The sequence below is a fragment of the Oxyura jamaicensis genome, chromosome 1 (assembly GCF_011077185.1).
Source record: "Oxyura jamaicensis isolate SHBP4307 breed ruddy duck chromosome 1, BPBGC_Ojam_1.0, whole genome shotgun sequence".
Classification (NCBI taxonomy): domain Eukaryota; kingdom Metazoa; phylum Chordata; class Aves; order Anseriformes; family Anatidae; genus Oxyura; species Oxyura jamaicensis.
In genome coordinates, this window is record NC_048893.1 from 92,492,823 (window position 1) to 92,509,394 (window position 16,572).

Sequence of the window (16,572 nt, forward strand, 5' to 3'; positions counted from 1 at the left end):
AAAGGCTGGCAGTGGCTGTGTCATTGCCCCTAAACCCTCCAGATGTCCTTCCCTATTCAAGTCGAAAGCACGCTGATGTATAACAGTTTGCAGGCTTAGTGCTGTGCAGCTTCAGAGCGGGCTATGAAAGGTTCTTTAGGGGATTTGAGTGAAACAAGCTTGTGAAGGGAAGTTCAGCTGCGTTGAGTTTCTTTGAGGTATTGACATATTTTGTATGGCCAAGTGGCAGAAAGATACATTTTTTTAAACTGCCACTGGCCTGTATGCAAAGCTACAAAATACTTTTCTTGAAAAAAAGAGTGGGAGAGAGAGACCATTCAGTGTATGTGTGTTCCTCTGTTAGTCTTTTTAGGGAAATTTTTGGGCCAAACATAATTTACTGTTAGTTCTTTCTCCTTTGGAGGTTTGAAGGGCAAAGCAAAAGACACAGCTTAATTTTAACAGGAAACAGACTAGTCCCCTAATCACAAAGGGAGGTGCTTACATCAGGAGACATGAAGTCCTAAGAGGCCTGTTGAAAACAGACCTTTTGTCTACCACTGTAGGAACGAGTCCCTTAGCCTGTTGTCAGTCAACTGACTGTCATCTTCTTTTCCTTTTGCATTATGCTGTTTCATCTATGTTTTATCCTGTGCAGGTTAAAGGAAGAGTTCATGGATGCACCAATGAGAATCATGTATGCCCTCTTGAGAGCACTCTGCTTGCTCTTCAGGTTGCCCACAGTCCCTCAGGTGGCTGCACTGCAAGAGCTTCCACAGTGCCTGCATAGCTCAGAGGGTTATTTACTCATATCGTCTTCAGCAAATCAAGCACAGGTGGAATTGTGAGAGAGAGAGGCAAATTTACTTATATATTTTTGTCTGTCCCATGTGTGTCAGTGTACCTGCTTGTTCTCGTGCTATCTTTGAGATAGGCTGAGGAGATGGGTAGGGAAAAGGCAGGAAAAGGGAGTAAGGGCAGGGAGAGGATGTAGCAAGAGTTGAGGAGTGGAAGAAGACACAGGGACAACCACTGGGTAGGAAATTCCCTGGGAAGTGTGCTCAGGATTAGCAGCTCCATGCCAGCCCCAGAGAGTATGTGTGCCTGCTTTGGGCCAGGCTCCACAAAAATGAGGGCTTCGAGTAGGTGTTTGCTGAACTGCCCTATTTAACACTTGTTCCATTGCCTCTTTGAGGGAGGGAGAGATGCTTGTCTCTTGAAACCTGGGGTACCTTTGGGAGCAAACGCAGGTGAGTCAAAAATACAGTGGCTTTGGCACTCCTGACCAATATATATATACGGGAGAGAAAGAGAACTGTGAGAGGTAAGAAAAGCTCATGTATTTTTTGGAATACAGAATGTAAATAGTAAGTGCAGAAATGAAGCAGGCGAAGTATGATGATCAGTGACCTTGTAATTTGTCAAATTCCCCATGCATAACATTGCTGCACTGCTTCAGTACCTTATGATATATTCTATTGTGCTCAGATATTGAGATCCTCCTACTCAACCTTTAAAGTCCTTCAAGAGTAGTTGACCTTTAAAAAAATATTTAAAACAAAATGCCAAATGAGAGTTTTTGTAAGTAAAACTCTTCCCTACATCTTTTTTCTCAGCCATTATTCATAGTATGGACACGTTTTATGCTCTCTGGCTGTTAGAATGCAGCCAAGCTTGCTGGGAGAAGCTGAAGAAGCTGAAGGAGGAAAAAAAAGAAAAAAAAGAAAAATCCCCTGAAACTGTGCTCTTTTTCTTCAGTAACTAAATTGGAAGTGAAACTGAATAAAATATGTAACAGAAAATTAGCAGAAATCAAACTGGATCAGTGGGAAAAAGTAACTTTAGCCTCAGAAAGCCAAATTCTGAAAGATACAGAAAATGTTTCAAGGCCCCCAGAAGTAACTTAAGGAGCTGGTTAACAACATTATTGTTTGCTCATTAAATGAATTCAGTTGGCCGGCTGTTGGAGGGGGAGCTTGAGTTGAGGGTAAGCAGTGTACTGTAGATTCACTGAAACCATGTCATTAATTATCTGCAGTTATTTTATGCAGTAAATAAATCAGACATTACTGGGCCAGCAAACAGGAAAGAAAAATATTGCAGGAAAGAAATATATTGTAGGAAAGAAATATATTGTTGGAAACAATCACACACTGGCAAAATGGGAAAGGAGGGAGAGGAAGCAGAGGCACAGGCTGGATGACCCCGGTTTTTCCATCTCCAGCCTCTATGAATCTATGAAATAGGCTTACTTGGGCCTTGGGATATTCTCATTAAAAAAAACGAGGAGTCAGCAAATCCTGCTGAGATGTACAGAGTGAGCAACTGCACTGCAATTCCCTCTGGAAATCAGGGAGAGGAGTGATGCAAGAAGAAATAAGTGTCAGGAAATACTGGGCTCAGATGCTGGTATGCCGGTCACAGGAAGGGTATCAACTAGGCACCGTCACTTAACCTGAATTGGCTAGATCCAAAATGCTTTCAAAAGTTTCTGTGACAAATAATAGGTAAATATGTTGAAAATGTGGATCCTTTCTGCTCTGATTCGTCTCATCTTTCTGCATTCATGATGTGGTATCAAACCCTTAATGTTTGCCTTGTGATTGAGATTTGTTATCCAGCATCTACAGTTCTGTTTGGCTGTGCCTGTTCTGTGGGGCTTGGCTTGTATGTTTTGCAGCTTTGATGAAACTTCCCCTGCTGTGACCTTGGACCTTAAAAGGAGGTCTGTGTACTTCTTTAAGGCTTCATTGCTCTGCCCTGTGGTTCGGGTCCGTTGCCATTTCTGATGGGGAGAGGTCTACATAGGTCACTCCAGGAAAGCAAAGCAGGTACCACACTGTGCTGGGATGCTGACTTCCCTCTTCTTGCCTTGGCTAAACATAACCACTGCTTTCATTTTCCTTTGGTCTACCTACCCGCCCTGGGAAGGGGTGCCCAGGACACACGGTTGCTTGCAGAGGGAGGTAGGTGTCCTCCTGCCAGCGAGGGGTGCCCTGTGGCACTGGCAGGGGAGGGAGGACCTGCCACTGTGCTGCGTTTGCCCTAAGTGCAACACTCTGGGTTGTTCTGGGCTCTGGCTGATTTCTTCTTACAGTTGAAAGTGAGTTGCCCAGAGTTATGCATAGGAGAAGCCAAAGTAGTCAGGTTTCACTGGTAGTAAGTGTTGGTTCAGCACCTGTATCATGCTTCTCCAACATCAGTGGTTATGCAAAAGCTTAGGTATGAAAGTAGGGCATGATTTTCATGTGAAGTCATTTATTATACTAGGTTCAAGATCTTGTCGTAAAAATACTCCAAGTCCTGAGCCATGAATGAAACCAGAAACCAGGTTGAAGAAACTCTGACAGCATAAGGTTTATATGATCTGTATTCAGACAGAAGCATTTCACACAACCTTATTTCTAACAGCTACTCAGGGCTGAACACAGGTTCTCCAAAGATCAGCTTTCCCCTTTGTTAAAGCAGGTGAGGAATGTTTTGCAAAGAATTTATTTTACCATGCTAAGAATTTTCTAAAGAAGCAATGCCAAGATTGGATTTTGGTTGTAATACATTCATAGAGACCATTAAGACATTCTAATATTTTCCTAAATGAAATGAAGTTATGAAGACTGTTCAGAAACCGGCTGGCATGCTTATAGCATTAAGGATTTTACTTTCCCTTGCCTCACAGTCATTCTAATCCAAAATAAAATCGGAAATCTGTGGCAAAAATTTGTAATGATAAATTTAGAAGTTTCAAAGCTAATGATGATAGAAGGCCTACTGGTTCTGTCTTTCAGTGTTGACTGCTCTATGCAGTAAAAAGGCCTTTTTCAGCTTTGCTTGATCCTACCTTAAATAGATCCTAAGGGCTGAATTCCATTGTTTCTTTTGAGAAGTTATTCTGGGGTCTAGCAGATGTCAGTCTCACGTATATATTTCTTTCCCCTGGAACTCATTAAATCTTTTCCCTGTAGTTTCAGTTCCTTGCTTCCAGTTAATACTATTTTTTTCATTCTCTTCATTTTCTTGGTGTCTGATATACTTCAGATATGTTAGGAACATATCAAGCCTCTCCCACTCACATAGAGCAGAGCAGGAGGAAAAAGTAAGATGGCAAAACTTTTAAATGATATGGACGACCAGGTCATGTCGTGGTTGATGTTTTTCTCTATAGTTTTTCTGTGTTACAAGTCCGGTGTTTGCTGGCGCTATCATTCTTTTTTTGCAGTTACTTACCCATCTTCTTATGGCTGTTCTTTGCATTTAGCTCTCAGGGCCTGGGGTATGTTAATATGGAAGAGGATGGCTGCAGAAATGAGGTGTTTAGTAACCTAAGAAGCTGTGTGTGTTGTGCATGTATAATATAACTGGGCAGTAATTCAGAGTATGGGATACTGAATCAAACACAGCCTCCATTTTCTAATCAGAGCTGCTATCAATTGGCTGGTTTTCCAGTGTAACTACAGCTAAGCAGTATTCCTTGGTCATCTGCCCAAACAAAGCTGTTCAGAGCATTCAAGGAAGAAACAGTTTTGATAAACTATTGATAAGAGTAGTTCTGTAAGGTGGATTTATCTTGGTTGTTGTCCATGCTGTTTCCTTCCTCATTTTTTGTCCGTGCCATGTCGGTTCCTGTTCTGTGGACCTTCCCACCATTAGATGCCGTTTTGATGTTTGTTGCAGCATCCTTCAGCATTCTGTTGTGCCTAATCCGTTAGCCTGAAGCTGGAACAGGACAGGTGCTTATCCTCCTGCCTTTTGCTGCATCACCTTCACTTTCACCTCTGTGTTGAGCTTGCCACGTCTTGCACCACAGCTCTTGCTGGTCACATTTGCACCATGGTTTGAGCTGCTTTCTTTGTGGTTAGTTGGTCGGTCTGTCTGTCTGCTGCTGCTCTTTTTTTTTTTTTTTTTCTTTTATTTCTTTCTTGTACAAACATCAAGGCATTAGATATGTCCTTCAGTTAATAATGACCGAGTTAGAGGAGGAAATCTGAGTGATGTTCTTGGGTTTTGAAGTCAAGAGGAAACCTATTTTAACATTTTTTCAGGAGTCTCCTTTAATGCTAAAAGGTAATGTTCCCCTGCAAGAAAACTTGTCTTCTAACCTGACATTTTCAGAAAGAATTGACAAAGCTTACACAGGCAACTCCTGTATTTGTATGTGTGGTAGCTTACTGATGTTTTCTTTGTTCACGTAGCCATGTGCTCTGTTTCAGAAATTAGGAACTGTGACCTGTCCAGGGCGAGGGCGTGTGGAATAAGTTATTGGGATATTTCTTTGGGAACATGATGTTGGAAAGTAAAAGTAGTATGATCATTTGTACTGAATAATGTAAGATTTGGCTCCTTCCAAAATTCTAGGAAAACTGTGTTTGGGAGTGAGAATTGAAAAGGATTCCATGTAGTAAGTGAAATGTTGTTTCTTTATCATTTTTTTCAACAGTGTCCATAGAGCATTACATGTGATTCTAACACTAAAAGTTTGGATTTTTAACCTGATAGACCAAGACAGATGTGAAGTGAAATAGCAATATGAGAATAGATCTAGGTAGCTTTAGCCCTTGCACAGCGATGCTTACATGTTACCACACAGCATGTTTGAAGTCCTAACAGGGCTTCCGAAGGGCCAATGGCATACTTTAAGTGGTAAAACCAGGGTTTAAAATGGGTTATCATCTTACTTGCAGTCACATGAAAATTCCCTTGAGAACCACTGGACATGAATGAGAAAAATCTTTTTTTCTTTTTTTTTTTTCTTTTTTTTTCTTTTTTTTTTTTTTCTTTTTCTTGTATTGTTTCTAATGAGCTATAAGTTTTATTTTTATTTTTTTTATTTAAGGGGCTTGAGAAGCACAGCAAGACGGCAAAGTCTGTTTCATGCCCAATTTAGAGAGGATTAAATCATGTAACATTAGAAATTTGTTCTCATATATCTTTTACAGCAGTGAACAATTTAGACAACTACTGTTGGCTAATACTCTCATTTGTTAAAGCAAAATCAGTCTGAGTTGCTTGAGTAAGTTTTCTGATACCCTCATACAACTTTCCTACTTGCTTGGCAGCCTAAGTCTGAACTGTGTAAAGCTATTTTTAAATATGTTTGTTAGCTTAAACAAACTGTGTCGAAAGTTTTCCTATGCAATGTTGATTTCAGTGCAGATCCAGTCTGAACCTCACAAAGCAGGGCAGAATAATCTTCATAGGTGACAAATTTCCAGAGAGGGATGAGTGGACTCAGAGGGTGACCCTCTCGTTTATTTGCAGGAGCTGTGTCTTATTCCAGGTTACGGTGTTTTGCCCAAGTGATGCTGGAGAACCTGCATCGGGAACAGCAGAGTTCTGATGTATTGTCAACAGTGCTGTCACCTAATTGTCCGAAGTTTCTTTAGTGTTGCTTCTGCAAATCTGAAATTCCTTCTGCGTTTTGCTATCTTTGTCAAAGTTGCAAATTACTGTAAATGGGCTTTTCTAATGGTAACGCTGACACAGCCTGACCTGTAGTGATGAAAATGGTGTGCTATCTGAAAGGCAGCTTAATGAGTTCCAAATGAGCCCTCTGTGTGAGGAAGGAGCCCCGTGCTATGTCCAGAGACTTTGCAGCCTGCCCTCGTATATTATTGATCCTACTTCCTGCTGCAGGCTGCTGCATGCAGGCAGGACGAGAGGTGGCTGAAAGGAGAGGCTTCTAATGCTTGGCTTTCTGCGAGGAGCATGCTATTGTGCATCCTTTTTGCCTAATTGAAACCTGAATAATAGCGTATGCAAAGATAACATGCTGTCTTCTATTTCTAATGAAACCATTTCAGCTGGGTGTATAAATTTAATAAGGAAAAAAAAAAAAAAAAAAAAGCCAAAAGCAGCAAAGAAAAGTATAGTTTAACTACTTCAACATTGTTTGAAAAAGCCTTGTGAAATAAATTTGATTAAGTAAGAGAGCAAGTTCTACTGAGCCTTCTACATTTGGTAGGAAGATTTATGAGAGTAAGCTGAATGTTGCTCTCAGGAAGCCAAAGTTCCCACAGCACGCAGGAAATTGTGTATTTTTCTGTAACACTGAAGCAGGCATTCTGCATTGAAAGGCATATCTGTGAGTCACTGATGGGATGAGAGAGCGCAGCTGTGATGGTAGTCCAGCCCACTGTCATTTTGCTCGCTGTAAAAATAGAAAATAAGGTCAAAGATGGACTTAGATATGTCTTGCCAAATGTCTTCCCCTAAACTGAAGATTCAGACAATTAGTGGAAAAGAATTTTGTTAAATTGCAGATTAAAAGCATTTTCCCATTGCTTTATGGAGAATATTTCAATGCATAAATATTTCAAAAGCTTTGTTCATCTTTTTTGCCATCTCACAGTTCTTCAATTTTTATTTTTGTTTTTAAATGAGGTACAGTGTTTGGTCTGAGAAACTTGCTTCTTAAATGATTACTGTTCTGTTGTGGGTTTTCTTGTGGGTACAGTTGCGATCCTGCTGCAGTCGCTAGTTATGTTCCATCCCTGAAGTCTGACCTCCGCATACAATAGAAACTAAAATTTAAGATCCATTATTTCAAGCTTGCTTTCATAGTTACTCTTTAATTTACAAAATGTGAACATATATTGTTACAGAAATTCCAGAAGATCATGTTTGACTGGAACCATAAAAGCAGCTTTTTTCACTACATGCTCTTTCTGCTTACATTTAGTGAGCATTGCATTGTAGAATTAAACTAGAAACTTTTAATGCCGTAACATTTTTTAACTAATTGTCCTATGAAATGACCTTTTCCCCCTTAAAATTTTATAGTGTGGAATTCACTATACAGCATGCAAGCAACAGGATTGGCAGCTCAGGGTCATCTGTTCCTGGGAAGACCAAGCCCTTACATTTTAAGGGAAAAGTCCCACTGTTGATTTTCTAGTTAAGGTGTCTTTACCATTGAACAGAAGATTCATAATAGAAACAACCTCTTAAGAATGTGAATAGATAAAAACAGCCCTAGGCTGTGTTTAATTCCTGAGAATTCTGAAGAGTGTTCCACTTAAAAAAAAAAAAAAAAAAAAAAAAAAAGTGCCTTTTTTGAGTGGTTAAGCAATATTTGATGAGTTCAGAAAGATACAGAACTGAACATCTTGAAAATGAGCAGACATACTGTATGTAGCTTAGACTTATATGAGAATCCATGTCATTAGCAGAAAGGACAGAATCGAGCCACATCAGAGAGGTCAAATATTTGTCTGGTTGTTATATTATCCTTTGTACTAAGGTTCTGATTAGATGATGAAATAGGAACAGTTGAAGAAATTAAATAGCCAACAATTTGTTAAAATACTGTTTGCCTTAATATGCTTGTCAGGAAAATGGTACCAGGAGTGTGATTGCATCTCAGGAAGTTTTAATATTGCTATTAAATAGTTCGATTTAAAATTATTATCTTCCAGGAAATAAGCTTAACTCACAAAATCTTTTCCACATACCTTTAAGATTTTCAGACAGAACTTGGTACTGTGTTGCACTAACAAGTTGTCAACTTTTTACTGTTTCTTACCACTTCATATATCAATATGGATATTTATTTTCCCAGTTTCTAGTGACTTGACATTGAAAAGGGTCTCTTTTTTTCATTTTCTTCCTTTAACAATGAAAATTGCTGAATGCAAATTTAATTCATCTATACTTCATACTAATTTTTAGTAATAACGTGGTAGAAGGCAAATTTTGAACCAGTAAGTCTTATAATAGTCTTGATCCATTGTGAATCAACCCTAAATTAGTGGGCTGAACACAATCAGACCTGTGTTTTACCTTGCGAAGTCCCTCCAGGGGATAAAAACGGCAAAGAGGGAGAAAAGGCATTATTTAGGAAAGCACTTGAGTATATGCCTCACTCCAAAGGATATAGGTGCATGCTTAAATTAAATTATACTTTAAATACATTTCACTACAGAAAGCAAAACTTATAGTACATAGAATAAAGAAAAATTGAAAAATAAGGAGACAATGAAGTCAGTGGAGGAAAGGGAATGGATTTTTATTATTATTATTAATTATGAATAGCATCTGTTATAAAAAGAACAGCCAGTCATGCCAGTTCATGTTTCCAAAGCTTAGATCGAGCTTCGGTACATCACATTTCTGTTTGTCTTTTTCTAATGGGGAATAAAATGTCTCCTTACTGAAAAATAGCTTGCAGTGGAGAAGAAGGTTACAGACTTGAACTTTCGATAAATCTAAACACAAGCTGGAGAAAGTCACTGCACCTTGATTTTTCTGTAGCTAAATACAATTGGTATTCAAACAGTGTTGCTTCTGGAAATTGTGTCAGGCATTGACTCAGCTGACAAGGCTTTTCATGTTTGTGAGAAGGCTGGCAACACCTCATTTTACTAGGTTGCAGGTCATGCTTCACTCTGCATATATATATATATTAAAAACAAAAAAAAAAAAAACAAAAAAAAAACGAGGTTCACAGATGATCTCTGGCTTTGCTTTTAGAAGCTTTGCAATGAGTTTGTAGTTTTTACGAGATGTCTTTGAAATAACACCTCTTTAATTCCCCTGAAGCTTTTTTTAAAACGGACTTTAGTGGCTTTGCTGCTACATGAAGATTACCCCGAAGACACATTTTTGATAATTTTACTTGGTCACCTTCCCCCTTTTGAAGATGTATTTCTAATCCCAAGTACACCCGAGCATTACTCAAGGCATATTGCATGATTTTATTCTGGTACTCTGCTGGTTTGGTATTGGTATGCAAGTATGTCATCTCTCTTGAATAAAGGCAGCTGCGAGCATGTGGTGTGCTCTGTAGGTGGCTTCAGGTCGAAGAAGCTGCATTCTTTCAGGTGGGAAATCAACCTGTCAGGCTGAGTTATGGAAACATGATTAGTTTGCGGAGTTCATTAAATGAAAACTTTTGCAGCTCTGGGTTCCCCTTGCTCGCTGTGTTTGGTATAGTGGAACAATCCGGTTTTTCATTTGCTGAGTGGAATACCATGTGTAGACCCAGCGGGAGGACATTCCAGATTTCCCGTTGATTTCCTCTACCAGAAAGTCATTTTGTGATCTTTCTGGTGTCACGTATAGTATCTGTATTGTCAGTTCTCTTTTGTCTTGCTCTCTCACTGTTGGGTATATGCACAAAGCGGCATTTAGATAAAATGAGGAAGGCTGTCATGTAACAGAATATCTCAATCAGAATATTTCAGTTGCCCTTAAGATATTTTAGTACAGAAAATGAGTAATGATACCTGCTTAGGTATGTGACATTTGCAGCTCGAAAGAGTTGTATCCGCAGAAGAAATCTTCTGCACAGAACACGGTGCAAGGTTTGATGAAAAGGGTCTTTCTGGCTCCAGATGTTGCTGTCCTTCACTGTTTTGAGCAGCTCAGGAGCTCCCCAGGTTGGAGGAGCTTCCCAGTCAGCATAAATTCCACATGTTGACAGCGAAGGACCGAAATCTGGTACCTGTTTACTGTTATCGTTGGTTCACTGCTATTTGCCCCCCTTATTTTTACATCCCCATTCAGGATCACATCCTTCCTCAGAGAGTAGGACTGCAGGATCTGGCATCAGCCTGCCGTACTGTAGCCATCACAGAGCTCTGCGACAGCAGCAACATGATCGGGGAAGTCATTGCTATTACAAGTGCTCATCACTTGTACTTCCCATATTTTCCAGTTTGTTGTCAGCAGCATTATCAAAAATAAAAGCAAACAAACTATTTTCACAGGCTTTTGAGGGCACTTGGAAACATGTTTATCTGACACGGACATTCATTAGAAGTTAGTTGCCTTCATTTAATTTTGTGCCTTGGAAAAAATCATCCCTTAGAAGGTTTCTGAAGAGAGCCGGGAATTGATATTTATTTCTATGTTTGTAACCCAAAAGCGTTCTTCCTAATGGGAAGTATCATGTTCTGTTAAGCTAAAAGTGGCAGGTTCTGACTTAAAAGCCAACTGTTATCAGTTAGGTGTAGATTCTTCTCTGAGCAAAAAGAAATATGCTTGAAAGGTTGTGTGGTCCTGGCTTATACAATAGCTGCACTCCACTTGTCTTGGTGGAGAAGATGGAAAAGGTCAATGAGGTACAATTGCTGTAATGTAATATTTACAGATAAAGTACCAGATAAGATCCAATTTATAAAAGAAACATCATGAGCTATCCGTGATTAATTTAATACTTTCCTTTTAAGCAGCAGTCTGTAGATAATTGGTTAACAGCTTAAAGGTTTGTTTAATAAATGCCTAGGGTAAATGAAGCTGAAAATTCAGAGAAATGGCTCAATTTGTTCAGTATTCAATGAAATCAGCTGGTCTATAGGCCAGTTGTACACATAGGATTCTGACTAATTGGTCACAAGTGTTAGCCCCTGGTTCCTACATGACTGCATGCATCTTCAGTAGTGTCCTATAAAAATGCGTGTTTGTTACAACATCTACTGTATACCAAAGGTAAATGCACATTATGCCCTTCACTTGCTGTACCCTCTCCTCATTAATTTTTAGCTTAGCCTGGGGTTAGAGCCTTTTAAAACTAGATAAGATGGTAACACATGAATATTGAGTAATGAGACCATGAGCAGTACCGATTAGCATCTCCAGCATAATTACATGTAAGACTGAAAAATAACCTCTCTTGAATCTTTTGGAATGTTTTAAAAGGAGCAGCTTGGATACAGTAAAAGCACATAATCCTTAATAAAGCAACACGAGTACTTTTTCTTTACAGTAATACCGTCTTGTGGATGTAAATTAGAATAGAATAAAATAAGCTAGATATAATATTTGAGAATTAATAATTAATAACTGCTGTTTTTCTCAACTTCCCTAAAGATTTTTTTCCCTTTCTCAGAATATATTATTTGGAGTTAATAATAATAATTAAAAACAAACAAACAAACAAAAAACTAGTAAGGTGAGAACTGCAAGCCTAGATGTCTCATCCTGTCATGATTCATTTTGGGGGGAAGTACAGTGCAAAGAAAAAAATCTAAAGGGTATCCACGATCCACAAATGTATGCAGTGGGATTAAATGCATCAGGCTTACACATTATTCAGTTGGTATCTGGAAAAATCTCTGAATTTCTTTCAGTGCAATGTCATATTTCACAGAAGTCTTGGTAGGTTTTTCCTCAGAAATTGAGAAAAATAGGTCTAGAAATCTGAGACATTTTTACGGTGATTAAGGATACATATTGCGTTAGCCTGTCTGCATCTTCATGGCAGTGGTGTAGGGAGAGCTTCTCAGATTTAACGCTAGATCAGTACGAAGGCTGCCAGGGTCTGGTGAAGGAAGCCAGGGGACACATTGTCATCTTGTCTCTGCTGCGTGTCGTACAGCTCATACAAATCAAACACTTGGGCGGTGACAAGTGATGTTTCTATTCCTATCGATTGCAGCTGAGTGAACTGCCCTGGAGGGAATCACTGTCTTTCAGAGTTGGGTGTCCTGTGGTTGGGTTTCAGACATGGTACAAGCTCCATCAGCGCAGCTGACATGGTTGGAGTCTGACGTGGTACTACTTTTGTTTCTGTGGGAACTGGGTAGAAGCTGCAGGTGAGTTCTGAGTATTGGTGAGCCTGGCCCTTGGTTCTCCCAGGTGGCCTAAAGGCAGACATGCCCATCACAATCAACAAAGCCAAATTTATAGAAGTTAAAGGTCCAGCCACCAAAGCAACACACACACGTTGAAGATGGAAATTCAAGGTGGGAAATGGTGAAGCTGTGTTGCTTTTGGAAGCCATATGCCAGCCTATACCAGCTGGTTGTTTCAAGAGATAGTCATTTTTCTTAATATATTAATCTTAAGTTATCTTAATATATTTTCTGTTTGAATTAATAGCTGCAATTTTGTTGTTGAATTTCTCATATTTTGAAAAGGAATAATACAGAGTGTTGTAATGTGCTGGTGAGAAAGATGGAAAGATTTGTTCTTCTATTTTCCTGCTTGATGATAAGCATGAAGAATGTGGTCCCATGTTTATTTAAGGGGTTAGTTAATATTTCATAAGTGAAATTCGCCAATATGGGTAGGCTTCAATCACAGGTCAGTGAGAGAACAAATCAGATGATGAAGCAATTTTATATCTTTTTTTTTTTTTTTTTTTTAATAACATTATTTACCTAAAGTGTTGGTAGGTTATGCAGCTTGGAAACTTGTCCACATAGAACAGAGAAATTTGCCAAACATTTCTACAATGTTTTTGCTACACTGGGGCCAGAGTGAACTGAAAATTCTCAGATCTGTTGTCCGTGATTAAACTGCTCGGTCATCTGGTTTCTGAGTCATCTGGATTTTCATTCCTGCTTTAAGGAAAATGAACAGATAATAAACATTACTACCCTATAGAGATCTAGGTGGGACTGTGATATTCAAGTACCATGCATTTTATGTAGTTTTTAATTTGAAAAAGAAGAGAGAGTGAAGAGTATGACACTGGTAGTATTTTATACCAGTTTACATTCATTTTGCACTATTCTAAATTGCTACGTGCAATACAGCACAGAAAATCCAGTGAAACTACCTGTGACACTAGGCAGAAATGATTCTGCTGCATGGGTTTTGGTAACCGATAAAACAGTAAACTGATAGTCATATATTTTGCAAGTTTTACAGTGGCTGAAATGGAATGAGTGATTGACACCATTTTTTCTTCACTTCTCATCATTGGAATTGCATGTAGGAACTGTTGAATTGTGAAACATATGAGGAAATCTGTCAGTAAATCTATTTATGAACAAAGCCTGTGTGCTAAAACTAGACAAAATTCTGTCAAAGTATATTTCTCATAGTTTTGATGGTCTGTACTACTAATCACGTCTGTTTTGATGAGTGGCAGTGGTAAAATGTTGCCTTCAGGACATAGACATGAAAGACTTCATTTCTTCTTTTTTTTCCTTCCAAGGTCAGTATGTTACAGTTCTAGTCAGAAGTTACAGTTCTAGTCAGAACAGTCTTATTTTTTATTATTTTTTTAATTATTATTGTTAATTTACTGCCTTTATGCAAGTGCTTCAATTCTCCTGGGTACTTAAATTAAATGCATATAGTCTTTGACATTTTTCCTATATGCACCAAGCTAATTTTTGTTAGACATTCAAACATCTGAAGTTCAGCTGTTGGCAGTGGTTAGTGTAGCTAGCTTTGAGTGCCTCCAAAATTCAGTTTAAGCTCTAGCACATACACGTGATAAGGAGGAGAAGGCGGTGAAAAGGTAAGGTGCAGCTGGCAAGTGAGAATAGAGACTTCTTGGCTTCCTTGCTCCAACTTTGACTTACTGCATAACCTTAGACACATTATTCATCCACTCCATGTCTCAGCTAGCGCGGATACAGAGTAAGAACAATACCCAGTTGTATCAATCTAGATGTGTAGATGAAAAGTGACAGAAAATGCAAAGTGATATTATTTATGCTTCCCATTTATTTATCTGCAGTCTTGTTGCAGGTTTGAAAACCTCTTCCCCGCCTCGGGGTACTTGCCTTCCAAGCAGTCCTGTGCTGCTCTGATGAGCATACTGTCTTCAGTGCAAAAACACATGTGATGGTCTCTTTGTTCTCCACTGACAACTGAAAATATTGCTGCTTCACTGATGTTCTGTAATGGCAATTCAAATCATTCTGTCTCTGACCTTCCTTCAAAATTTATCTGCCTTGAAATATCTATTCAGGCAGTTAAAGTTCTTTCAGTAAAAAGCTGAAGATAAGAAATCACTCCATAGACACAAATTTGAGAGAGGCAGGTGACTATATACAAAAAGCTCTGCATGGGACAAGCTCACTGTTGGTTTAGAGGGACACACAGAGATCCCATACCATTCCTGCCACAGGGGAAGGAGATGCCCAGGATTGCAGCTACGAGTGTTAAAACCTCATCTCCTGGATGTTGCCTCACTACATATGTCTAAATATTATTACAACATATTCATAGATGTTTGTTACTCATGGTAATAAGATCTATAGACATGAAGTTCATACATGTATTTAGTCTTTCTGAAATAACTAGCAGAACTTATAAGTGGAAATCCTGAGGATTAAGAACTGTACTTTATCTGGCCTTTATTTGAACATTTAATGTATATTTCCATAATATATATATTTGCATATATATGGAATCCAGTATTCCTATAAGTGAGTTATTTGAAGCATATTTTGTTTTTAATTCCAATTCATTTCTGACTTCTGTAATACAATAAGATAGTATTAGGATTTCAATATTCTAATAAATCTTCCATGAATGTTTTGTGAAGCTTGTCTGGGATTGAATAGTACTTGATGCTTAATTTTTAAAATAGAAAGTTGAAAAGCTTAATTTGACAAGTCTCCATTTTGATATTCAATACACTCTTTGGGGAATGAGAACGTTTTGGTGTGACTTTGATGTTTCTTTCTGCTTGTTGGAAAGAGGGCAGTTACGCTGGCTTGTATTTCTCTGCATTGAAGGTGGTCCGCCTTAGAGGAAGTGTACATGCCAGTACCTTTTCCAGTGATGTTCAACAGTTTTTAATGGATGATTAAGTGCTGTTAACACATTTGTCAGTTATAATTGTGGATGTAAACAAGATCATCTAAAATTATTTGAAAATGTTATCACTTGCTCTTGTTCTTGGGCAACATCTTTTCCCTCTGTTTTCGGTAAGCAGTCCAATTAACACAAAAATCCAGAATAGTGAGAAGGGTACCTTTTAAGTCAATGTGGGGCTGGGTTTTTGTGGTCTTTTTTTTTTTTTTTTTTTTTTTTTTTTTTCTTGTGGGTTTGGTTTTGTGGTGTGGGGATTTTTTGTTGTTGCTTTTTTTTTTTTTGGAAGTCCTGTCTTTAGTTTGTAAAGACTAGACCATTGGGATTGTAAGTAATAGTTGGATTGAAGAATAATAGTTTTAAGCTAATTTGAAAGTCTGTATGTAGTTGATTGCCAGCATGCATTCCACAATCTTCCCAACTTAATTTCCAGGTTGTCCTGTGGGAATTTAAAAGCTAAGCAGGAAGTACTTCTGACTGTTGTCTAATTGTAAACTTTTTTTCAGGCTTGTCTTAGAATGTAGGGAAATTGTGTTAACATCTTTCTAGGCATTTTTGATGATAGATTTAAATATTTGGTTCTGGCATCTTGCTCGATTTAAGAACATCCTTTGTAATTTAATATGTTTCAGATTAGGATTTTTTCATTCATGAAAGAGTAAATCTTTTGTGTTCTGTTTCTCTGAAGTGGTTTGTTCAAGAGTCTAACAAGAAGTGTGTCCGATGTAAAGATGACGTTTTGGGGAAAAATACTTATTTTGATTTAGCTAGCTATATGATCAAAGTAATAACAGCATTACTATATCTTTTTTTTTTTTTTTTTCTTTTTCCTTTTAAAGATGAGAAGAAATAGTCTCATGGGTAAGTCCCCAGCTGGGGTTTTTGTGGTTGATTTTCTGTCTCTCTTGGATCCTTGTGTGAGAGCTGAATCCCTCTGTTTCTTCCTCAGTCCCCTGTCTGTAGCACCACACTCTTATATCATGGGGACGGTGATGGGTTCAACATTAATCACGGTGTTACTGAATTCTGTTTAACATGATGTATAATGCTGGGGTTGTTTTTTTTTTTTTTTTTTTTTTTTTTTTTTTTTTTTTTTTTTTT

The 16,572-nt window shown here is 38.3% G+C and overlaps 1 protein-coding gene across 2 annotated transcripts in view; it reads left to right on the forward strand.

Annotated features, from left to right (window-relative positions):
- EPHA3 (EPH receptor A3) overlaps positions 1 to 16,572 on the forward strand; it is a 223,914-nt gene that overhangs the window by 100,522 nt on the left and 106,820 nt on the right. The window lies entirely within an intron of this gene.